The sequence below is a fragment of the Gopherus flavomarginatus genome, chromosome 17, assembly GCF_025201925.1.
Source record: "Gopherus flavomarginatus isolate rGopFla2 chromosome 17, rGopFla2.mat.asm, whole genome shotgun sequence".
Classification (NCBI taxonomy): Eukaryota; Metazoa; Chordata; order Testudines; family Testudinidae; genus Gopherus; species Gopherus flavomarginatus.
The window spans coordinates 4,666,397-4,690,695 of record NC_066633.1 but is presented as its reverse complement, the minus strand read 5'-3'; the positions used below and the strand labels follow the sequence as shown (position 1 = coordinate 4,690,695).

General features: G+C 47.4%; 1 protein-coding gene across 8 annotated transcripts in view; it reads left to right on the top strand.

Annotated features, from left to right (window-relative positions):
* DAB2IP (DAB2 interacting protein) overlaps window positions 1-24,299 on the top strand; it is a 314,157-nt gene that overhangs the window by 206,376 nt on the left and 83,482 nt on the right. The window contains exon 1 of one of the 8 annotated variants that reach the window (XM_050926825.1): window positions 15,148-15,168. The exons of the other annotated variants lie outside the window; for them this stretch is intronic. The gene's annotated coding sequence lies outside the window, so the exon portion shown is untranslated. Of the gene's footprint in view, window positions 1-15,147; window positions 15,169-24,299 lie in introns of those variants that run through there. 8 annotated transcript variants of the gene reach the window in all.

Sequence of the window (24,299 nt, the reverse complement as noted above, 5' to 3'; positions counted from 1 at the left end):
TTCAGGAGAAGGATTTCAGAGCAGTGGGGTTTTGGATCAGGCCCATCTCAGTACAAAAAACACAAGATGTGTCATGATCACCCCTCTGAGATGCTCACCGTTCAGTAGAAGCTGCAGTACAGTGCATATCCCCTCACACAGCTGCATCCATCTCTGTCCCAGCCCCCAGCTTGCTGACCTCCATCACTGAGAGTGACTGGCAGCATTTGTCTTTCAGACACCTTTCCAGCAGGATCACCCCGCCTGCTGATTGTTATCTGAGCCACACGCCGCCTGCTGGCCGAGGTTCCTTTCCAGAACCCAGGACCAGCTCCAATCGCCAGAATACGGAATTCCTCACATTGTCACAATAGGTCCCTGCAGCAGCTGGGGTTAAACTGCACTCTCACAAGTCTGGATAAATGGCCGGGCATGCTGTGCTCAGCCCCAGGCTGGTGCAAAAAATATTTGCCTTAATTAAAATGTGAGGAGCCCAACTGCACAGGGAGAGCGTCTTGCATTTTAGTGACTACACAATGGTTCTGAGGATGTGGAAGATGAGGGTTTAGCTAGGAGGAGTGGGGCGGGGAGAGGGAAGGAGGGAGATTTGGACATACTGCTCTGCTTGTGGCCAGCTGCAATGTTCCATTCCTCTGAGCATCCTCGGTTCTGCTTAGTGAGCTAAGTGGGGCGTTTTCCCAGTGGTTTTCGTCCCTTCCTGACAGAGCCACGAAGCTCCCCTTATTTCCCCTGCTTGAGCTACATCCCTCAGATTAGAAAGGTTGCTACGGTGACTGATGGAGAGGGGCAGCAGGACATTGTGTGCCCGGGGTGCTGGGCCAGGCTGGAGGCTGCTCGCCGGCCTCCACCCTCAGAACAAGTACAGCGCAGCTGGAGCAGCACAACTGCCTCCTCCCTCCCCCTCATCTCGTATGGCCCGCTCAGTGTAACTCAGTCCTGACCTGCTGGAATCAGCCTGAGGGGTTAGAGGTGAGTTCACTGCCCACAGCCTGCTCACACTTTAGCCAAGAAGTTGGGGGGTGTCAGTTGTGGTGCTGGATTTCTGTGGTGTTGATGCTTGTCTGCCTGGAACTAGACTGAGGCTACCCACTAGTATCACATGGGTCCCCAGACAACCCACCGAGGATGCCAATGTTCAGTCCCACCTCCCTAGCTGTATTGTTGGGTTTAACCACAGCCGTTAGTAACAAAAACGCAAGGCTGTGCAGTTGGGCTCCTCACATTTTAATTAAGGCAAATATTTTTTGCACTAGTTTTATGCTGCTGCTAACTTGGGTTGTTATTAACTGAATGCTAAGGAGAGCACCACTTGTACATCAGCTGGTGAGCCAGTCCCGAGCAGGCTCTGCCCTGTGGTGGATACAGACTGCATCTCCAGTGATGCTGGTTTAGTGTGTGTGTGCGGGACACGATGCATCCCCACCGCCAGGCATGGTGTGCAGCAGCGGAGTGGAGGATGCCTACAGCACCATCCACACCAGGACACTGGAATGCTGGGTTCATGACAGCCACTGTCAGCAATGAGTCACGTGGGACTGGTGGTGTAGAGGGGCCGGGACCCTTTTCAGCAAGTAATTTAGACTATACCTTCTTGAAATTAACTAAATCATCTAGGAGATGCTGCAACTTTTCCCACTACCACCTAATTGACGAGAAACACAAATTTAAGATATTTGGTGTGATAACATAATATACATGGCATCTAAGCAAAGCCTCCTGCAACCAGGAAACAGATGACTCCATTCACCTTGCTATACAGACCCACTTTCCCTGGGAAGTGTTTAGATACCGAAGTGATGGTAGCTCTAGAGAACCCTGCGATAGCTAGCTAGAAAATGAAGATGTTTCTTGAAGGACGACAGAAGCATGTGCGGCCTCCTACCCCTGAGCTGAAGAAGAAAGGGCCCCTTTCCCTAATGGGAAGCGAGTGACTTTCTTTCCTACAGGCAGTGGGCACCTGACACTGGATAAGTAGCTGTGATGTGATTCATAAAAACCTAATTTATAATTTGCCAGAATATAATCCTGTTTGATCAGTGTTATTCAGTTCTTCTTTCTTTTAAAATTCAGTGCACTTAACTACTCTACGAGGGTTTATGAATGTTTAAAAATTGCTTTGTGCTCCCTAAAGTAATTTGACAAGTCTGACAGCTATTGATTAAAAACCTGAAATTATTCAGGTTGCAGGATGACTTGGGGGATTAGATAGAAAGTTTTTTAAATGTGAAAGGAAATAAGATGTTGGAAAGTAAATATGTTCTTGAATATTTTTGAAAAATCCATTACAACTGTGAAATTAAATTGAAATTAGATACTTGGTGTGGGGATGAAGGAACTAAGTGCTGGCTTTGCTATGTAGGTGTCAGGGAGCAATCCACCAACCCAAGTCCGAAAATCTCAATTTACCCTGCAAAGTGCTAGCAAAAGGACTCTGTGATGAAAAATCCATTCCAGGTCTCAATTAGGAGGGATCTTTCGAGGAACCCATTGATGGTCCCTGGTTCCAGCCACTAGAGTATATGCAGCCATGTGGCAGCTCCCATCCTGAGGCCAGATGCACCGCCGGGCTGATTCCTGCAGGGCTCAGGGACTGAGACGGAGGTGCAAAGATGGGTTTGTTGGAGTTGCTGGGGCCTGGTTCAGCCCCTTACTGAATTAGAGAAGCTTCAAGGCTGCCCTAACGTGTACTCCAAATGCAACTGGAAGGTGGCATCCAGGAATAGCCAGGGTATTAAATGACCCCAGCATACCCCATCCTCCCCTGGTTCAGCCTCTGCATCTGGAGCCCCATGCAAGAATGCCAGAAAACTAGCTATGCTCTTTCTTCCCCTCCCAGGGATGCCCTGTTTCTGGGCAATCTCCCAACAGGCCCGTAAAACAGCTGTTGGGCCACTTAATCCATGCCCCACCTGCACAAATCAGATGTGGCTCTGGGCATGTCCTGCTTCTTGCTGTAGCTGAATCCAAACTGGGACCCTCATGTGTCCTCGGCAGCAAGTCTATCCAGTAACATCTATCAGCTGAGCCAAAACGAAGCCTCTTCCCCTCGCCTAGCTGCCAGGTGCTACACTAAACTGGATCCTAGCCTGCGGTCAGTCAGCAGATTTGACTGTCTCCTTGCAGAGCAAGACACCTCCAGTACCCTGAGAAGTATCTACCCCACCTGTAGGAGTTCTCCTTTAGGACGAGCTGAAATCCAGCAATGGCAGCTGGGATTGTGGAGTAGAGAGTTGTTCAGCTGCTGCCTGCATTGAGAGGATGAAGTCCCTCCTCTCCCTGCACCCAGAGAGGGGAAAGAGCCCCAGATCGTCAGCTCCCTTTTGAAATCAATGGGGATTAGGAACCTCAGAACCTTTGAGGACCTGGACCAGAGACCCCTCTGAATCTGACAGTCTCCTGGGAGGCAGTGACAGTGTGTTCCATGTTCTCAAGTCTCAAGAAAGGCTTCCATTATCGAGGTGGCTTATTGTTAATATTGATTAGGAAAAATGAATATTTATAAGCAGGGAAGACTCAAACCATGTGATTACTGTAGGCTAGTATGAGAGATCTGGCCACTCTAGTTAGGGTGTGACTATTTGGCAAATGGGAAGAGTTTGCTAATATCTAGCCCCTGTTGTTTAACTGCATGATTAGTGATTGCTGCTTTCTCATTGGTTGTATTTATTCTTGCAGGTGTTTGCTGTTGATATTGTATTTTGGAATGTATTCTGAACATTATGCCTCTATCTGTATAGATAATACAGCAGGATTTGGTATTGCTGGCCATGGCTTGCAGTGATGATTCATATCTGTGGATCAAAAATTGCTTTGCAAAAAAGCTATTTCCCACTGGTGCTGCTGTGTTTATAATAATAATGATAAATATCCTGTGCTTCTCTAGCACCCTCTATTGTATGCTCTCAACACACTTTACGAACGTCCATTGATTTAGCCTCACAGCCCGCCTGGGCAGAAGGTGTCTATTTTACAGATGAAGAAACTGAGGCCTAGGGAAGTGAAGTGACTTGCTTTGAGTCACACAGTGAGTCAGTGGCAGGGCTAAGATTAGAACCAGATCTTCAGACTCCCAACCCCCACGCCATTAACATCACACCTCCAACTTTTGTACTCTGGCTTATCAGTGGGGAACCGGAAGTCGTTGCACAGAATCTCTTTGACGGTTTTGCAGGTAAGGAAGATTTTCACCCCTTTCCGAGGGCCACTCTATTGCAGGTAGGAATGCTAAGACTTACGAGAGTCAGTTGTGACCTGCTGACATGCTCTGGCATTCCAGTGCCTTCCAGAAATGGATCTGTTCTTGCAAGACTGAGATTTTGCTTCTGTGGGTGGGGAGAGGGCGTGGGGGAGTTCACACACCATACATGATGTTGTGAATATAATGATAAAGCAGCGTGGCAGGGTTACCCAAGTTGGTTGATTAGGCACCCATGGAAGTTAATGGCAAACAGGAAAAACTAAAGACCTATGAAAGAGTTGCCTGTGTAATTAGCATATGGCCATTGCCTTCTGCTCTAACTCAGCTTTGTTTTCGACTGGAGAGTTCTGTCAGGGTGGCTAGAACCCCTTTTGACCAAAGGCACTTAGATAGAAATCCAGTGGACATTGCTGTCTGTTTCAGTGATCATGCCTGCACTGGTTGGTAGCCATATATCACTGCCTGAACTCTGGAGATCCTGTCCCTGCATGCACTGGGCTCAGTGTAAAACCCAGGAGGGGTTCACTGGGGTCTGATTTCTTCTTTAGCTGGTAAGGGCAGCTCTCAGGCTATTGCATGGAGCTCACGTGCAGTGTCATTTGACTGTGAACGATGTTCTAATACTGTTCGCTGTGCATGGCCCTCGGTCAACAGCAAAAAATAAGCTAAAAAATGAGGGAAGAGAAAGCAGAACTTAAAACGTTGTTATTGCTGGAAAAGATCCACGCCACACTCAAGACCAGCTATCTGTCATTCCTGCAGCAAACCCGGATTATGCTTCAATGCTCTACCTCCAAAGCAGAAGTTAGTAATAATACTGACCCTAGGTGCACTCTGAACTTAACTATCTTTGATTAAATGAGTTTTTCTTTCCTCAAGCATGATTTAGTTCTTATCTTCAGAATGAAGGCTTTAAGGTAAGAAAGTGTAGAAAAATTGAAGGACAATTCCCCCCCACCCCACACACTTATAATCTAGGACCTGATGATGCAGCTCAAAGATCAGTCTTCAGTGGATTCCTATCTTGGAATTATCCTCTTTTCTGCTGCAGTGACAGGAACCTCCTTTATCAGAAGAACTTTTCCCCCTGCTCCACTGGTAATGAGTGTGTGGAATGCGGAACTCTTTGCTGATCTTGTCCCTGCGCCTCAAGGCGAGGTGGCAAGCATGATAAGGACCCTGCAGTTGTACGTATAGTGGAAAGTCTCCCAAGCATGGGATGAATGTCATTAATGGATTTATCCATCACCAGACCTTTCTGAGATGTTTAAAGCAGAAGGACAGTGCCAGGGCACTGAGACTGGGGCTATGTTTGGAGAGTTAGCCTGGCGCTGCCTAGGCCACAAGCATCTGTGTGTGGCAATGACAGATTCCTGGTGGAAGGGACTCTGAGGCACTCTGCAGCATCTCCTGCCGCTGCCTACCAAAAGGAAGTCCCACCCAGGCCGCCTCCGCTAGAAATTTGATGGCCGCAACTCGAGTTCAGCCTCTTTACGGGCAGATGAATGTTGTGTAAAACCCTCTTACAAATGCTTCTGTGCTCCATGGGGAAACTGTGGAGGGGCAGCGTGACAGCAGTAGGTTGTGATTTCCTGCTTGTCCTTGCAGTGGTTTAGCGAGTCCAGAGGCCAACGCAGTTCTGAGGAGAACTGTTAGCGTACATGCACAGCGTGCCATAGAGCCTGTACCAGTGCATTCTGGGACACCAAAAGCACCTAATCCACGGTGGCCAGCCCCGCTGCTGGGAGCAGGCCCTCTAAAGGCAAGGCACTGCATGTGTCAGGGGATCAGTTGCAGCATTCATAACTTCCCATCTGCAACAGGGAGGCATCACTGTAGGTGGCACAATTAACCTGGACCTACACAGAAGACCTTACTACGGGCACTGAAACCAGCCCATGCCACCAGTACCTGTAAAATATTCAGGGCAACATCATCCATGCTGTGCAAGCCCTAAGGCATCATTTGCTACACTATTTCTGTCTGGCGGCAGATAGGCCATTAATCTACATCTCAAAGCCAAGGCTGTCAGCGTTTCGTTTTAGGCTCACCTGCCTAAGCAGGGAAAGCCTGTATTCTGGCCTGGAGAGCCAGGTGGAGAAATACGCATCATGGGCTGGGTGCTGGAGCTTTGCCTGGTCTCACTAGTTAGCAGTCCATGCCTTTAAATCAGCAAGGACCAAATATAGACACATAGCAGGGGAGTATTGCCGGTTGGCCATTTATTTGTGAACCTCTGTTTACAAGTGCTTTGGTCTTGGAAGAGAAAAAAAATGAAGAGATTTCTAATGAAGTGCCTTGTAAAAATCCCTATTTCAGTGATTTCCTGTTTAGGTAATTGTATTTAGGCCTCGATCCTGCAGCATACAATGCCTGGGCAGATTCTGTGCCCACACAGAACCCCATTAGATACAGAGCAGCTCCAGGCAGGTTCGCCAATCTGTCTGTGTTTTGTATATTGAAGAATCAGAGCCTTATTTTGTAAAATAATGGTTTTACTTAAGCTTAGTACAAAGAGACACAATCTTTAGCCATCCAGTTTTTAGCAAGAGAATAAACACAGTGAATATTTTTATACATATTTGTATGTAGTGTTCTACTCTGTAAATACATTTCTATGGGATTTTATATTTGTAAAAACAAAAAGGAAAAACACTAATTGATTTGTTTCACAAGGAACTGTGCAAATCCACTCCTAGGAATAGGTTTGCCACTACTGGCCAATTGAATCTGCTCATTTCCTGGAAAGTCATCCAACCACTACTTTCCTAATTTGATTGCTGCTGTTCGAGTGTTTCTGTGCCGCGCTGGCATGGCATCCTGACAAATGCTTAAGGATTCTGAGGGGGCGCTGAAATTACTTCTGTGTATGGATCTAGCAAAACTTGTCAGAAATGGTTCTGCTGATCTCTTAATTAGGGTTTTGTGGGGAGTTTTACAAAGACTTGGTAGAGTAGAATTGAGTAGCACAGGGTAGGAAGAGAGTAAGACTTGACTGAGGGATGTACAACAATCTGCTCTGAGTCTGCTGTCCTGAATACAGTGGACAGTTTTACATTTCTTCTGGTTCAAACCCCAAACTATATTTTAACATTTTCGTTTTCTTTTCCCCCTCCATGTAAATGTAAAGCATGTTTGCCAATCGCAGATCGGATGGAACGATGATCATTACATATTTAATAGCACCACCAATATAATTACATGGCTCTGATGTCAGTTCTGGTGTAAGTGTATAGCTTTCTCCTAACACTTTGGTTATGTAGTATGGTCATGTTTTCATCTGATGAAAGCAGAGGCCTTGTCCCGTGGTGAAGAGAGTTCTGAGCTGCAAGTTTACTCAACACATTGTTATTCATGGGCAGTAAATACACCTCTGCCTTGATATGACGCTGTCCTTGGGAGCCAGAAAATCTCACCACGTTATAGGTGAAACCGCGTTACATCGAACTTGCTTTGATCCGCCAGAGTGCGCAGCCCCACCCCCCCAGAGCACTGCTTTACCGCGTTATATCCGAATTCATGTTATATCAGGTCGCATTATATCGGGGTAGAGGTGTTTGTCTTCCCAAGCCGTTGTCAATGTATCATTTGTTTAAGGGAAATAGTTTATGGTTGACAAGAATATTCAAAGACTTCTAATGTGGGACAAAGTAAATACCTTGTGGAGTACAGTAGGTTTCCTTAAAGGGACATTGGCTAGAATGGATAGGGCCAATGTTTTATTTAGCTTTAAAATTTTATTTTCATTTTGTTGTTTTGATCCCTTAAAAATTATCCTGCAAGTACAGCTGGATGAATAGGGGATTGTAAGACAAGGGGAAAAAATTCAGGTTGAACCATAAACAAAAATGTTCAAAATTTTTAGTGAATTGAAGAGTCAGGAAAAAAATTATTTGGAGTTGAACAAAATGTTTAGTTTCTATTTTGACCATTTTAAAATGTTTTTGAAATTTTTAAGAATAAACTAAAGGAAATTTTGAAATGAAAAGGGTTTTCAAACTAAAAAATTGAATTTTTTTTGTTTTGAAAATGCTGCAGCAAAACATTTTGATTTGAATTCATGAAACATTTTGATGTTATTGAATCTGCATTTTTATCCAGAAAAAAGTGTTATCTGAAAAATGTTGCCCAGTTCTGTCTGAAAGTACTTACAGTGCTAATTCCCTGGCACTACAGCGTACAGGGGTGTTCCTGCAGTATAGTGAACTGTTGCCCTAAGGTGCTGTAATGTTTTCCAAAGTGGGGGGGGGGGGGAATATTTCAGCGTTCTACAGTAATGAGCCCAAACACTCCAGTTGATGTATTTATTTGTGCAGTGTTTGGGGGCCATTCCTGTAGTGCACATATTCTTTTAATAGGGCACCCTTCAGAGTTCTGGCTGCAGCATTGTGACTGCTGCATGCACTGCCCCCATCTTCTGCTCCTTGTGGGCTGGTAGCTTATTGAAATTCACAGGAATCTATGTCAGGTACTGGGAGAAATGGAATCCTTGTACATTTCAACTAAAATATCTGCAGGAATAAGGCAGGCAGAGCTGAGCCGCAAGGGGAAGGGAGAGAGCAACATTCATGGGACACTTGTTAGCCAAGGCACACCCAGCTAGGTCACGTATTTGTCCTCCCAGCCTTGGCACACCTTCCCTTTTATTAACAGAGAGTCCAGTGTTCAAACATTTCCAAGCTGCTTTTAATGATTTTAGCAAGCTGGGTTGTTCTCTGAGAAACAGTTTGTCTGGATCTCATTTAAATCAAACCAGGGTTGTTGTGTTGCAAATCTGGAAGGTCAGTGGATGACAGGAAAACAACTGTGAATCAAATGGATGTGATTCTGCTCCCCTTGCACCAACATAAGGGCCTAATCTGGAAACTCTTAGGCATGTATGTAGTCCTCTTGGAGTAATGGAATTATTCATGGGAGTAAAGCCACTCATAGGCTTCCGTGTTTACAGGATCTGGCCCTCAGTCGGGTAACTCAGACTCCATTGAACTGATGGGTACTGTACCAGTATAAAGCAGGTGTGAGAGAGAGGAGACTTTTTACTGGAGCACGACCATTTTGTTTGTTTAATATTCTAAAAGTAGTTCTAATAGCTATTTTTATCTCTTTCTCCCTTCCCATGTACAGTCTTTGGTGATGTTTAGCTTGACAGGCTGGGCTGCAGTTATGATGCCCAAAATCTTGAAACTGTCATGGAGTGAGGAGAGAATAAAATCCCTGGCTTAGATAAAAGAGCCAGGGAGTCGGAAATGCTGCGTGCGGCACACTTCTCGATCCTCAAAGAGGCTTATTAAATTACACTGGGGAAGCCTTTATGGTGCACAGCTAAAATGGCTTTCAGGCTCCACTCTGGCTCTCATTGGATTGTATAGCTGTGATGAAGCTACTTCCACAGCTCCACAATCAAAAGCGTTAAAGCTTTTTTCCCCTCTCTTTCAAGATAGAAGTGACGCATGGTGTTAAAGATGTATATAAAGTATCTCTTGTCCAAAGGCATCAGATCACTTTCCAAACATTCATTCCTTCTCACAGCCCTAAGAAATAGGCCTGTGAAATTAGACTCATTTTACCCAGTGGGGAAACAGAGGCAGATAAAGGTTAGTGATTAGTTGGGGTCGCAGAGCAAGTCAATAACAGAGCTGAAAATAGACCTCAGAAGTCCTAGCGCCCATGGATCCTCAAGCTTGCAATTTCCTCTCATTACTTTCTAGCATTTAACACCAAAGTAATTTGCCTCTTGTGTCTGGGATTTGTTTGCATGTATATCTCAAGGTGGGGTTCCCAAAGCCTCCACAGAGCATTGCTAACATTTTGGTCGATACCTGATATTCACCACCTTTGAGTTTCACTGTAAACCCGGGTCAGGATTGCTAAGTTTTGTAAACCTCGCCAGCAGTACTGTGTCTGGGAATGTGCTGTGGTGGTTTCATGGGATTTGATGCAAAACCCAGTCATTTAGTTGAGTTTTGGAGTTTGTTTAAAACTCAAAGTGAAACAGGGACGAGCGTGGAAGAGTGACTGAGAACCAGCAGGGTCAGAACAAGAGCAAAGATTTGTCCAACCTCCTGTGAAACAAAATACTGACTTTCACCACAACTGGAGGCAGCAGCCTTTGTAAACTCTGGGCAGGGCAGGTGTGATGAGTGTCGGGTATCAGCGAGAGCACAGACACCTCTTTTTATTTGGCATGTTCTGAATGATGTGGTTTGGAACCAGTTTTAACACCAAGCCTTTTTCCCATCTCTGCCAGCATCCTGAGTTTTATTTGTGTGCTCTCCTCAAGCAGGATCCGAACGCTAAGTCGTATGCGGCGTTTGGGCCCTTCTGTGGCCTTCCGTAAGGGTCTGTTTTCCTTTCGATAAGAGGAGAACATTGTTCATTACTGACAAAAACAGATGGGTAGTGAATGAATCGTCTTTCCCAATCACTCTGCTAAAGTGTATCGTTAATTAAACGTCAGCAGGGATCATAGATGTGTGTGCTTAGCAGAATGTGCTCCACCATGGAGAGTACACTGCTCGGGGTTGGGATTAGGGATGCAGCGCCTACCCTGCTTGGTCAAATCCCATGTGCCCTGGATGCTCCATGACCAGTGTATGTGGTTGAGGGCTAAGACTTGATGTATGCAGTGTAAAAGCCTCATTGGAAAACTCAGCTAGCACCCTGGCTAACGGTCACAGAAAGGCCTAAGACCGAACTGGGCCAGGACGCTGGCCCAGATGATCCTGCCCCATCTGATTGGCAGTTCAGTGCCAGGGAAGCTTGCTCTGCTGCCTGCCTTGTAACTGTTCTGGGCAGACACAGAAGTTGCCACTCTCCCAAGGGCTGGTGTTAACACTTTTCACCAGCTCTTAGCTCATTTAGAAAACAAAACAAAAACCTACATTAGCATCCACTCATTTGTAAAACATGGACTTGCTCACTGTGGGCCCTTCTGAGAGAAGGCACTTGGCAGCTCCTCTGAAGTTCTCTATATGCTGCGTGGCGACTGTGAGGGCTCCTGGTTTTTTAGCAGAATCACGTGGGCTGGACAGGAGCAGGGTGTCTTCTCCATGGCACTGCACTGGGGCAGGATTGATTTCAGTGTCCTTGTGCTGTCTCAAATCATCAGCAGATCAAATTCCTGTAAATTGTCACCTTGTGAATTTCTCAGCTGCCTGAAGATGCTAATAAATCCTAACCCCTTTTCTCAATTGCTGGTTTTAATTATTATGACGCTTGCAATGTAACTATACTATGCCTGCTCCGCCCCTCTCTCACTGCCTTCACCCTTGCAGGATGTGATTGGTCCTCCTTCTGCTATGTGAATGAGATGCAACCCGAGATTATGGTGTGACTCAGTCACAGGAAGTAGTAAGTTACTCATAAACAGACAGGGTTCTTTCATGTCATTCCCACCGAGGAGGTGATGATTTCCTTATAGGTAGAGTTCTGAGAGCAGGGCTATGAGCTCTGCCATCCAGCCAGGGACTGGAGTGAGTCAGGCTCCCACGAGAACTTTCCTTTCTGTGTGTGTGTTTTAAAGCCACCAGCAATGGAATGAGTCTGGTGGATGAAGTCAGGTAGCCGCGAATACAGCACAGGCCGTGCTCTGCGGAGCTGGATGGCTCAGGGGATTGATAACTGGTAATGGAGCCTTTCCCCTCCATGCCACCAGTTTGAACTCTGCACAGGTTGAGTGTGACCGCACGTCAGGTGCCCCTGAGAGCTCCTTCAGGGCTGATATCAATAACCTGATCCCAGGCCATTTCTAGAGGCCCACGCTGTAAAACCTCCATTTCCTCTATCAGCCTGGTTAACAGCTCCAGCAGCGGCCCAGGCTGGAACGGAGGGGATGCTGCTTTCCCCTCTCAGGGATGGAGGTCAGGAGGGCTCACTGGCAGGCCCAAGCTGTGGCTAAAGAGAGCCTGTTAGCAGGGCTGGCTTTAGCAAGTGTGGGGCCCGATTCGAACAGTTTCAACGGGGCCCCGGCAGGGATGACTTAAAAAAAAAACATGTAAAAAAACACGTGGGGCTTGTACTCACCGAGCGGTGCTCCTAGTCTTCGGCGACGGGTCCTTCACTCACTCCAGGTCTTCAGCAGCACTGAAGGACCTGCCACCAAAGTGCCGCCGAAGACCCGGAGTGCCACTGGGTTAGTAAAAATTAAAAAGGAGCCTCTAGCCAGGGAAGGGATTCTCGGCCACTTGGCCCCCCGCCCAGCAGTCCTGCCACTGGACGCGGGGCCCGAATTGGGGGAATTGGCCTAAAGCCGGCCCTGCCTGTTAGCCTCTAGGTCTGTCAGTCCATCCGCTACCACCAGCACTAAACTCATGGAGTGTTGGCTGGTCAGGCTGCTCCCGATGGGGCTTCAGTGTTCTGTTAGCCCTGCTCGCCCTGGGGAGGAACCTCGCTTTGCTGGGTCCCTGTTGCTGTAGACAGGATGGATGGCTAAGGCCTGCCCCACTTTGTCCATTCAGAGGGGCCAGCGCAGTGTGTGTCCACACAACACACTCTTCAGACTGTGCTCCCACAGTTCTGTGGAGCCACGTTGGCACGCTAGGGGCACAGCTTCAGAGTTGGCTCTGACTCATGGCTCTAGCCACCGGGAGATTAGGCCAGTTTCACCCTGGAGTTTCCCTCTGGGTGGGGCAGCGCTGGTGAGGATGGTGGCTTTGAGCTCTCAGTTGTGCTGGCAGGTGACGGCGGTTATGACTTCAGCTGTGGGCGGGCTGGACTTTGCTTTGTGGTGTTAATGGTGCAGTGGCATGTATGGTTGGGAACTCACCTGCCGCTTTTATTTCTGATCCGCTGAAATGGCAAAGAGAGCCCGGGAGTTCCTGCCTGCTGGGTTGTGAGGATGGGAGGGTCAACACACGGCTAACCAGCCCACGCTGCAGGAGGGAGGTGAGTCATGCTGACATTCGAGGGGGAATTGCTTATTCCATGGCCAGCCTGGGCCCACCAGCGCGACTGTCCGCCCCAAGCCACAGTCCATAACGGGCTCTTCCCGTTGGCTTCCTGTCCACACTTCCCCTGCTGGTGTCCTCCCTCAGGCTGATATGCTACCCGCCTTACTAGTTGCGTTGGCTATTTCAGCAGAGGGCGGAAGGGCAGGCAGAGATGCCCTCTGTGAGCTTTCTCTGCCACCTGCCCTCACTGCTCTCACTGCCCCAGATTCCAAGTGGCTTTGGGTGTGTGCCGGGCTCCCCTCCTTTTGAGGGGCTGTGTGTTTGTAATGGGACCTTTTCTTTCTTTGGCCCACTTGCTGCTTAACCCCTGGGCAGGAAGTGAGGGGCATGTGTAATTGGGCAGGGTGCTTGCTGGGGGTGGGATGGGGGCAGTTAATGGGGTCTGAAGAACAGGCTGAGTGGCTTTAGGGCAGCTGATGCGAAGGGCAAGTTCATCTGTAACTGGACCCCAGTGTCTCAGAGACTCCGACGTTTGGGGAACTGTGCCCCCTTTGGTCTCGATCCCCCTGAAAAGCCGTTATTCCCCCTAGTCCTGGCTTGTTGGTGTTGGGAAGGCTCTTCTGGACCCAGTCCCTGTCATACACAGGAGAGATCCCAGTTGTGGTGGGATAACACAAGGGGCCTGTCTGCAAGGAACACAGCAAGGCAGATGCTGCAGCGGAAACAGGGGTGGGTGTCTGTGGCCTCTTCCTTGCTGGCATCTCTGGTGCCTTGGAGCAGCCTGGCAACACGCTGCAGAATAGGATGATTGTTAAAGGCACTTGAACCTACAAATCTGCCTGCTGCCTCCCCCAGTGGAGTGGATCATGATTTACCATTTGCCCAAGTAAATCTCCCTGCTAACAGCTGACTGACAGGACTTCAGCACCCTCTGCTAGCTACACCTCCCCAGCCTGGCCCAAAACCTGAGCTGGTGCAGCCTAGGGAGAGGCTGCAGCCCTTTGAACACCCTGCCTTCTGTCTTATCTCACCTTATTGTTCAGCACAGAAAGGTATGCTGCACTTCAAAGGCCCTCTGCTAAGTATACACGCAGAGGGCCAGATTCTGATTTCGGCTATAAATCCAGAACATCCCTTCAGCAGGGTTACTTGGGGATTCCTCCCGTGTAACAGAGCAGACTATTGCCCTTAGCATTCAAATTGAGATTGGTGCACTGGCTCTGCCCTCTTGAGGAAGGAATTCACATCCTGGCTCAGGAGTGAAAGTGGTTTGTGGCCTGCTCCTTTGTGGGTGTCAGTAATTTCATACAGTAAAACACCCACCCTTGTGGTAACCTCGTTTTCAGGGTCAAAACCTGCATGGAATAAAAATGGTTTGGACGTGTTACAAAAAACAGAACAAAGAATGTTTTGGTTTTTTCCCTAGAGGGATTTTAACCCTTCCCCTGCAAACCCAACAAAGCAGCCTTGGGCCACAGCTGGAATCAGAACTGGCCTCTGGTGAAGCAGGGCCCAGACAATGCCTTGTGGAAGCTCTGCAGCAGTTATGACGTAGCCAGAACTGAATCCGGAGGGGGCTAGAGTCCGCAGCTCACTGACTCAATGGTTGGCAGCTGACGTTTACACAGCTCTGTTTTTTATTACTATTTTTTTAATCAAACGGTATCTGACCAGATACAGGGAAAGTTCTGTCGCACGATACACCCAGCAGGTACAGAGACATCCACATTCTCACTACATTTCTGAACACGTCCAAAGTCTTCAGTGTATTTGTCTCTGCCTTAGAGAGAACTTGGCAAGGGGCCAGCAGCCCCTGGCCCTTACAAGGTCCTTCTTGCTTACATGCTGAACTCATGACCCATGACTCATGTAAGAAAAAAACTGTATTGTAATGATTAGGAAGTGAGTTTTCTCTGCTCTTGTAATATGACACCTAGCTCTGACCCGGCACTTGGAATTCTAAAACATTTTAGCAACATCAACTAATCCTGTGATATGATGGGTCACGACCCTCCTCTTTCCGAAGGGGAAATGGAAGCACACACCGGTGAAGTGACATGACCCAATTTACGGAGAGCTGGGGTAAGGACGCAACATTTCCTCTCTGTCCTTGCTTAATCTGCTAGATCCCGATGCCCTTTCCGTGTTGTTACATAGATATTTGAATAGAACTCATCCCTCTGGCTTTGAGATCCTTCTCGATGATGATTTTTTCGACAACATTTAACACTGATTTCCTTTCCTCCTCTTTTGAATGCATTTCTCCACCACGTTCCCCTGCCCATGGCAACCTGTTCCCAGCGGGGCTGCATCCTGTGGACTGGAGGTGGGCTATCCTAGCCTGCCTTACTTTGAAATACAGTGATTTAGTCTTGCAATGTGACGGTCATCTGTGAACACTGCTCCGTCTGTGCCTCACTTCTGGGTCTGCAGTCTAACCTTTTTGGTGTCTTACAGCCTCCTATCCATAAATTGTGTTCATTAGTCAGACTTTCAGAGGGTAGCAGCAGGTGTGGGTTGAGGATAAGCATGACTACGTCCTTATCCATGTTCCCCTCACAGCATGTACAGTAATTTCATTTAAGGCTGTGGCAGGATTTGACTTTTCAAGAGTTTCTGCATTTCGAAGTTTTAATAATAATTTTTTAGCTCTAGTGTTGAAAGTAGTTGCCCCTGGACTTGCAGGGGGTTGCAGAAACGATGCCTGCAGGCTGCTGAATGACACCAGCATTCCTGCACTGTGAAATCTCCCACTGTATTTTCTGACTGGGGGGCATGGATCAGTGGGATTCAGCCTTGAAAACTGAAATCACTATTCCAAAGCAATCGCCTGGGCTCTGAACAATGCTCGCTCAATCCTCCTTTGAATATTGTACAGCGCTCATCTCCCAGGCTATCTTGATCAGTAGGAAAATCATCCATCAGGAATGGACTCTTAGTGAAAGTCAGTAAAGAAAAATGGAGATGTCAGTGAAAAATCACGAGGTGATTTATAAAAATAGGTTTCCTTTGCCTGTGTGTGTTTCTGGGCTCTGCGGGGATTTTTTAATCAGGATTTATGGCCTTTTGTGCGATGGTTGAAATGTGGTTTCTGTAAAAACTGACATGTATGACTGCAGATAAGCCTGTCTGGATCCAAAAGTCAGACCCATGCAGCTTGCAGTGGGCAGGTTTTTCTATGGAACTTGGATAGATGTAGAAGTGCTCTGAGTCTTGTGTCAGTAAGATGTTAAACTGTCAGTGGAAAATGAGTTTTGTCAGTAGGTAGTTGTGGAAGGGGAGGAAGAGGAGATTGTTGCTGGTTGGAGTGAAAACCTTGGCCTGTAAATGTGGGAGCTGAATCCAGAAGGCAAAATTAGAGGGCTAAGTGTATTCATCCAATCAAGCACTTTGATTGGCTTAAATGTTTCTTAGTGCTTTATAATCTCCTTTTAACTGCTCCGCATACACTGTCCAGATTATAAGGCACGAAAATGCAGCAAGCCCACTGAATATCACAGGAGCTCATGTGCTGTAGAGTTTTAGTGTGAGGAAAGCAGAGGATGTGGCAACCAGAATCTCCCTGTTATAGCTGTGAAAAGAGTGTTGAGAATAACAAACCTAATAGACCTGAATCTTCTCTTTCCATTTGAAAGGAAGAGCGACAGAATTCATATACAGAGGGGGATGTCCTTTATACCCATAAAAGACACAAGCAGTCGATCTGGCTATGATGCAGACAGGCAATTGGAAGAAATTAGCTGTATCTGCTAGTGCTGGCTTTGTGTGGGCCTGCATGGATAAAATGCTCACAGTCAAATAAACCCCTCACTTTTATTTCCTTTTAGAAGATGTTTTGTTAAGAACATAATAATAAAAAAGATCAGAAGTGGGTCTTGGAGAACATAAGCATCATAGTCCCAGTGCAAATGTCATGGGGAATAACTGATTGCTTTTCCTGTCTGATGAAAAGGCATCTTTCGCCATATATAGCAACTGATGAGTGGAGCAAATGATTATCTTTTGTAAGGGAACCATCATAAGTGTCAAATAGGATGACTCTCACATTTCCTTGTAGTTATTTATTTTGGTTTTTAAAGATTTTTTTGTTTGTTTGTTTTTTGTTTTTTTTTAAGGAATAAAGGAGAGGTGGAAATACATTTAATGTCATGAAACAATCTCCAAGTTCGGCTGCTGCGTGTAAAACCCTGGGTTTTATATATGCAAATATTTTCATTAAGAAAGATAAAGCAGCGTAAAATGCTGTTTAGATGCTAATAAGTTCATTTGGATTTGTTGTTCCCAAATCATATGATTTAAAAGGCGACTATCAAATGTTTTAGACCTAAAATTGATAAGATGGATCCTGCAAATGCTCACCAGCTTGAGCTGTGCTTACTCTTGTGCCGGTAAGGAACACTCTGCATGGTAGTACATATTTGCAAGTTCAGGCTCTGGGTTTAGGAGAAAAAAAGAGACTTACAAAACCTGATAGAAGTAAAAAATATTAATGATTAACAAATGAAATCACAGTGAAAACATGTTTCTTGTTTATTTCAGTTTCCCTTTGTTTGCCAGAGACCCAACACAAAAGCTTAGTGCTTGCTAGTGAATGAGCTAGTGCAGTTTAACCAAAGGTGAAACTGATTAGAAACAAAAGAGAAACTGACCAATCTAGTTTCACACTCCATGCTAAACAAGTGCAGAGAGTAAAGAGGCATCAATCACAGGCTAAAGATAGTTTCAGATTAAATATACTTTGATTCAGAGCCTGATTTTCAGAAGTGGTGGACAACCACAACCATAGGCTCTGACTTTTATTTTTCCCAGTGGGTGCTCCACCCCTGCTCCATCCCCTACCACCACCTCCCCATGCTCTGCTTTTCGCCTCCTACCAGCTGCCAGATAACTGATCGGAGGCCCTGCCAAACAGATGTGGCCGGTGGGTGCTGAGCACCCCCTATTTTTTTTTCTGTGGGTGCTTGAGCCCCAAAGCGCCCACAGAGTCGATGCCTCTGCCCACAACTCTGCAGCTGAAGTCAACTGTGTTCAAGTTGTGGCTCCTCAACATCTCTACAAATCAGGCACCTTTGTAATAACACTAAGGTGTGAACTCGTTGACAAAAATCTGTAATTTTGATCTTGCTATTGTTTCTCTAATCTTCAAGGCCTGGGTGGTTTTCTGTGCCCTTCACCTCTGGATTAACTATTTATCTGAAACTGAATGGGAGATAAAAATAAACAAATGTACCTCAGTCAAGGTCATTTTGCCATTTGCTGGCATTTCTCTAGCACTGGGACTTTGCAGGTGAGGTTCCACAGTGGGCTGCCGGGAGCAAAACACAATGGCATCTGCCCCCCCTTATTGGCAGTGCTAGGCCGAGTGTGGTTTGTTTGTTTATTGTCTGCCAGGTGTTGAATGTACGTCATGGGTTGGGAGATCAAACAGCTCAGCCTCCAACTTTGTATCCGACTTGAACTGATTGTGGTAAGTAGCCCAGATTAATTAGATGAGCTGAACTGACCATGACTAGATGTGAGCGCTGGCAAGGCCTGACTGGAGGAGCTTCTGCCTTCAGCCAGCTGCACTGGGCAGAAGTGGCAGCATTAGAAATAGGATTGTTGTCCCCCAAGCGTTGTTTCATATCTGTGTCTTTGAGCCAGTCCCACCTCAGCATTCAGGAGTCAGGGCTGCTTCTCATCTGAACTCTTCGGCTAGAATATAGGACGAAGGTAATTTTTTCCTCTGAAACTGTCCCAGGGACTTTTAAACCAAACTAGAAACCAGGGGTAATATCCTCCCCTTGGGCTGTGCTGGCATAGAGGGCGCTCTGTCTGATTTCAGTGGGAATGGTGTATGCACATTCCTGGTCAGAAATTGGCCTAACACCAATAGCACAAGCATCTGAAGTGACCCTACAGTAATACATGCTCGTATGTAGAGCTTTTCATGAGGGGATCGCAGAGCGCTGTATGAAGAAAGGGCAGTATTATTATCCCCATTTTACAGCTGGCGAAGCTGAGGCACACAGAGGGAATGTGACTGGCCCAAGGTCACCCTGCAGATCAGTGGTGGGAACAGAACTCAGCTCATCTGAGTCCCAGGTGGGTGCTCTGGACACTAGGTCACAGCACCTGCCTTAACACACCACTGTGCTCCACCCAGCACACTTGAAAAATGTCCCTGCGCTAATGCAGCCTAGAGTTCATGAGGCAACCCTTTAACCGCAGCATAATGCAAGTGGCCCAGGTACCTGTGATCAGCCCTACAGTGAGAAGGGTACATAGCCTGACACACCTCAATAAAAAACGGTTGTACTCAGCCCTGCAGACATGAGCCACTCTACCAGTTTGAATTATACTGACTAGCACGGGATTGGTTGAGCTTTTTAAAACGAATAGTGTGTCTGTCTTGGCTTTTGACAAGAGTTTAGTCTGAACTCCTGAAAAGGGATGGAACTGACTTGAATAACCCCACTCTGCCAGCTTTAACCACTCAGGTCAGGTGATTGAGCTTCCTCTGGGAATGGATGGAGTCCTCATAAAGCCCAGACATCACAGCCAATATAGAGTGAATGGACTCTGGCTTTCATGATCTGGAGAAAAGTAAACACAGCAGCAGCTGGAAAGGTCACTTCCCAGCTGGGGAGGGAGAATGGCTGATCCTAGCATCCTCCCCATCCCGTCTGACTTCAGCAAACCCAGATTAACCCAAGCTCATTTTAAGTCCAGAGAAGAGAATCTCCTGGTTCTCAGAAGAAATGGAACTCTCTGTAATCATGAACTACATGACAAATACCTGTTAATTGTGAACAAGGGCAAAACTTTGGTCTTAGGAGCCAGCCAAAGATATTATTTGACACACAAGGTTCGACCGGATACACCGACTCTCTTGGTACAGTGGGCACTTTTAAACAAGAAGACGACTACTGGATGACTAATGTAAGTCTTTAAGTAATTTGGATGGTGCATGTGCTAAGGAAGAGTGGGGTTTAATTAGCAACAGTAATAATAATAAAAGCTGCCAAAGTATTTTACAACTGCATCTAACCCTGCTGAAATGGGTGGTAATGGCCCTCTACCAGCACACATCATGATTCACAACTGGGAGGTGAGGTGAAAATTTGGCTGTAGGATATTGGGATAAATCCCGGCTCAAGGATCTTTATGACTAATAGGTCTGTGTATAGCTTTTCTGTAATGCCCATCGCAGTAGTATCTAAGTACTGGATCTCTTGAGTGTAGCTTCTTCAAAGCATGGTGACTGGCAGTAATTACTGGAACAGAGGTAATGGCCCCACAGACCAAACAGGATCCCAGTTCTTAAGGCTTCAGCTGAAAGACACCGATCATCCTAGTGCTCTCTAGAACACGAAGGGTTAAGTTAGCTGTGCTTGACCTAGAATCTGTAATTCTAAGCCAGGGATCCCCAAATTGTGGGACGTGCCCCTCTAGGGGGGATTGTAGGAACTTTCAGGGGTGCAGTGGGGCCTCTGGCTGCAGCTCCAGCCTCAGCTCCTTGACCTTGTCCGCGTCCCTCCAGCCCGGAAGCTGCGGCCACACTCCCAGCCAGGGTGGGAGGGGTGGACATGGATAGGGGAGGACATGACCCCGAAAAGTTTGGAGATCACTGTTCTAAGCAGTCTGCTTGTTTCAAAGCTTAGGCCAATAAACCACACCCAGCTAAGTGGATGGAATAAGGAAAATGTGGGATACGTATCAGGGAAACATTCTCAAGGCTAGGATGTGTTAGAGGGCAGCCGAGTCTCCTGGTTGCATCTACACTATTAACACACACACACGTACGTGCATGCACGCCCCATGCCACGTGGCACCAAGTCTGGGTCAATTGACTCAGGCTACAGGGTTAAAAATAGCCGTGTAGCTGTTCAGGCTTGGACTCCCTCGCTAGGTTTCAGCTTGGGACACTGGAAACCAAACTGGACAGTCCCTGCACGTAGCATGCAGGGAGCAGCCCTGCGTTGGCAGAGGCGGGGGTACTAGCCAACTCTGCTATCCACGGGCCAGATCCTGGGCTGGTGTGAATCTGCTGACTTCAGTGGAGCTGTGCTGATTTACACCATCTAGGGATCAGCTGTGTCTCGATGAATTGTAATGACAAGCGAGATACCAGGCGTTCGTATCTGGCGCTGGCTGCTGCACAGGGCCAGAAGCATGTGCTTGCTCAGACCTGCTTCTGGATTGTCTGATACCACGTACAAGCGCACAGAAGGAATGGTTCTAGTGCTGGCCTGCTAAAACAGCCTAGTCGCTCGCTGCCTGTCTCCGCAGGCCCAAGTCGCTGTGGCTCTCCTCTCACGTGGGGTGCCAGGGTTGTTCCAAAGTTCAGGTCTTGTATTTTAGCGCCATGCCAAAATGATAACAAGTTAGTAAAACTGTAACTTGACCTTAGCAAGCAAGAGATAAGGAGCAGAAGGAAACAAAGTGAGCGAAGCCCCTGGCTCTCCCATACTAACCGCCACGCTTTATTGCAGCTTTATGAGAGTGGGGACGGTTGGACATGGGCTCCCTTTGAAGCAGATGAGTGATGTTATCTGGAAGCTCTGCAGAGCCGTTCTTCCAGGCGGGAGTGACAAAGGGCTGCCAGGGACCTCCCAGGCTCAATCCAGCACTTAGCGCTCTCCTCTGAGGATCCTAGGGCTGCTGCTGGGGCCAGAACGATTGACTGGAGCTGCCTTTTCGTTATTTTTGGCTACCCCAATAATGTATCCAAACCTGGGAAGAAGGCTAACCCTGGTGCCCTTCTTTGTAGGAACTATGAAACCCAGATCGAGGACTCCAAAACCACCTCTGCGTGCCACGGCTGCTTGCAAAGGGTGAGGCTGTTGCAGAGTGCCCTGTGGGGAGGCCAGACCCCCAGAGTCCGCTAAATCCTGGGCATGGTGTGCAGACTGCGAGAAGAAACAGGCCTCTGTCTGTCCAGTTAGCAATGTGTAATCCATTGACTGGAGGTGTTGTTGTGCCAAGCATGCTGCTTGCCCCTGCATGGCTGGTAGGATGGGGTGATGGGCTGTTTACTCTGGGAGGAAGGAAAGGGCCCTACTAGAATTTATTAGCAGCCAAGACTGAAGGACGGCTGGCCTTTTTTGTGTGAGTCCCACACTAATGTGTTGTCCTTCACTAGTGTCTGCCACCCAGTGATCTCAAAGCCTGTACCACATGTTAATTAAAGCTGGCATCAGCCCCCTAAGCTAAGGGAGAGTCATTTCCCCTCTTTTCCAGGAGAGGAAACTGAGGGACATAAGTGACTAGCTTAATGTCTCACAATGAGTTAATGTCATAGCAGGGGGCAGAAATCAGGAGTCCTGGCTCCCAGTCCACAGCTGACACTATCAGATTGCTCGCTTCCTTTTTCAGAAGAATGAACCCAACTTCTAGGTTGCTGCAGGAGAAGAAGTCTGGGGATCTGGCTCCTGAGTCACTGGGCAGGAGCAGGAAGTACCTGCAGTTGGGGAGGTGGAGCTGTGCCCCTTCTCAGAGATCTGCCAGCTTCCAGCCTGCTTTCTGGAAGTGCAAAGTATTAATTATTATCGGCCCTCCTCTTGGCTCTGAGATGCCCTTCTAGTGCTGAGCAGCAGATGCGGCTGGATGGTGGGATTGTCCCCGATTGAGGGCAGCCCTGCTTCTCGCTGTGGGATTTATGGTTTGCTGCAGACATGGACTGTAATCTTGGAAAGTTGGGAAAGGAAACCCCCATAAATAACCCTCGGGACGGTGCCATGTGGGTGGTTTTTCATTCAGTAAATAGTCTCACTTTGTTCTCAATGAGTAATGGAGGGATCTGTCTACACCTGTGGAAATGTGTTGGTGCGGGCTGGAGAAGGGGGATGGAAACCAGGGCATTGTACCAAACCATGTAGCCTCTCTCCCCTCATCTTTGCCTGCTCTCCTCTCCTGCTCCAGCACACTTCTGCCACTGACTTACCCACTGCTCGTTCTAGGCCAGCCCTTATTTTCTGCAGTTCCTGGATTTGGCAGCTTTAGGGGCATAACTGAGAAGGAGTGGGAGTGGCTGGTAGCGGCTACTTCATCTATTCCCAGTCTGAAAGGAACCAAAAAGTTCTGCGTAATCCACAAGTCTGCCTGTTCTTCTCCGACCTCACAGAACCAGGAGAGCCAGAGACAACCAGAGCACTCACCTGAGCGTCCCCCGGTGCTGGCAGCCGTTCTGCTGCTAAGGGGGGAGGATTCTTAGGTGGACACAGCAGATACTGATCTCATCAAGCTCAGGTGGGTTTGGTTGCCTCTGCAGACACCATCCTTTGCTATTGAAGGGGCTGGCACAAAGGTCAGTAACTTAATTGCTTGCATTCCCTAGGGTTGGAAGATACTGGGCAGCCTCATCTTTGGGGAGGCTGCTGGATTTTCCCCTTTCTCCAGTATATTTTAATATAAAATAGAGCTTTCAAAGTAAGCATAAAGGGGCGTGGTCAGGGAGGAATAGACATTGCATAGATTTTGCAAAAGTAAAGGGTCTACAGAATCGGCCATGAATAGAAATGTTCTCATGAGGTTCATTGCAAAGAAATTAATCACCGAACATCCTACCCAGTGGTGTGGCTCTGAGGACATGGTGACTTGATAGCAGGGATATTAAAAATACCTACAGCAGGGAGCTCAGATAGGTTGCACAATGAGGTGAAAAGCCCTAGGCTGGTTTTTCTGGCTAGGCTGCAAAGGAGCAGCAAGTGAAGAGCATGATTGGTGGGAAGCAAATTAGGTTTCTAAACTAGTTTTCAGCGGTAATCATCCAAAGCGGTGTTAGCTCCTCTGTGAGGAGAATATATTTTTCAAACAGCTGATTATGTTGCAACACAGCCTTGGTTTGCCATGGCCTTTTGAGACTGCTCCGGGAAACTCTGATTTTTCTGCAGGAGATGCTGTTAGTTGCCCCAGTGTCGTCCCTGAATTACAGGAGCCTCATTTCAGAGGGCAAGTGGGTGGCCAGCATGGCTCTTGGTTGGCTGCAATATTTCTCTGTGAAGCTAATGTGAGAGGGGAAGCTATACACAGCTCTTGCTCCATAGCTGCGCTTCTACCAGGCCTAACTGCTAGAATAGATGCCCTGGACTCTGCAGCCCTCTCCGGCCTGAAGAACTCTGAGCCGACAAGCTAGAGGCAGAAGCTGATTCAGAGGCCCCATTGGAGTACAGTCACCCCAGCTCTTCCCAACCACTAGACCTGCTCCCATTCAGAACTGCAGGCGCTCCCAG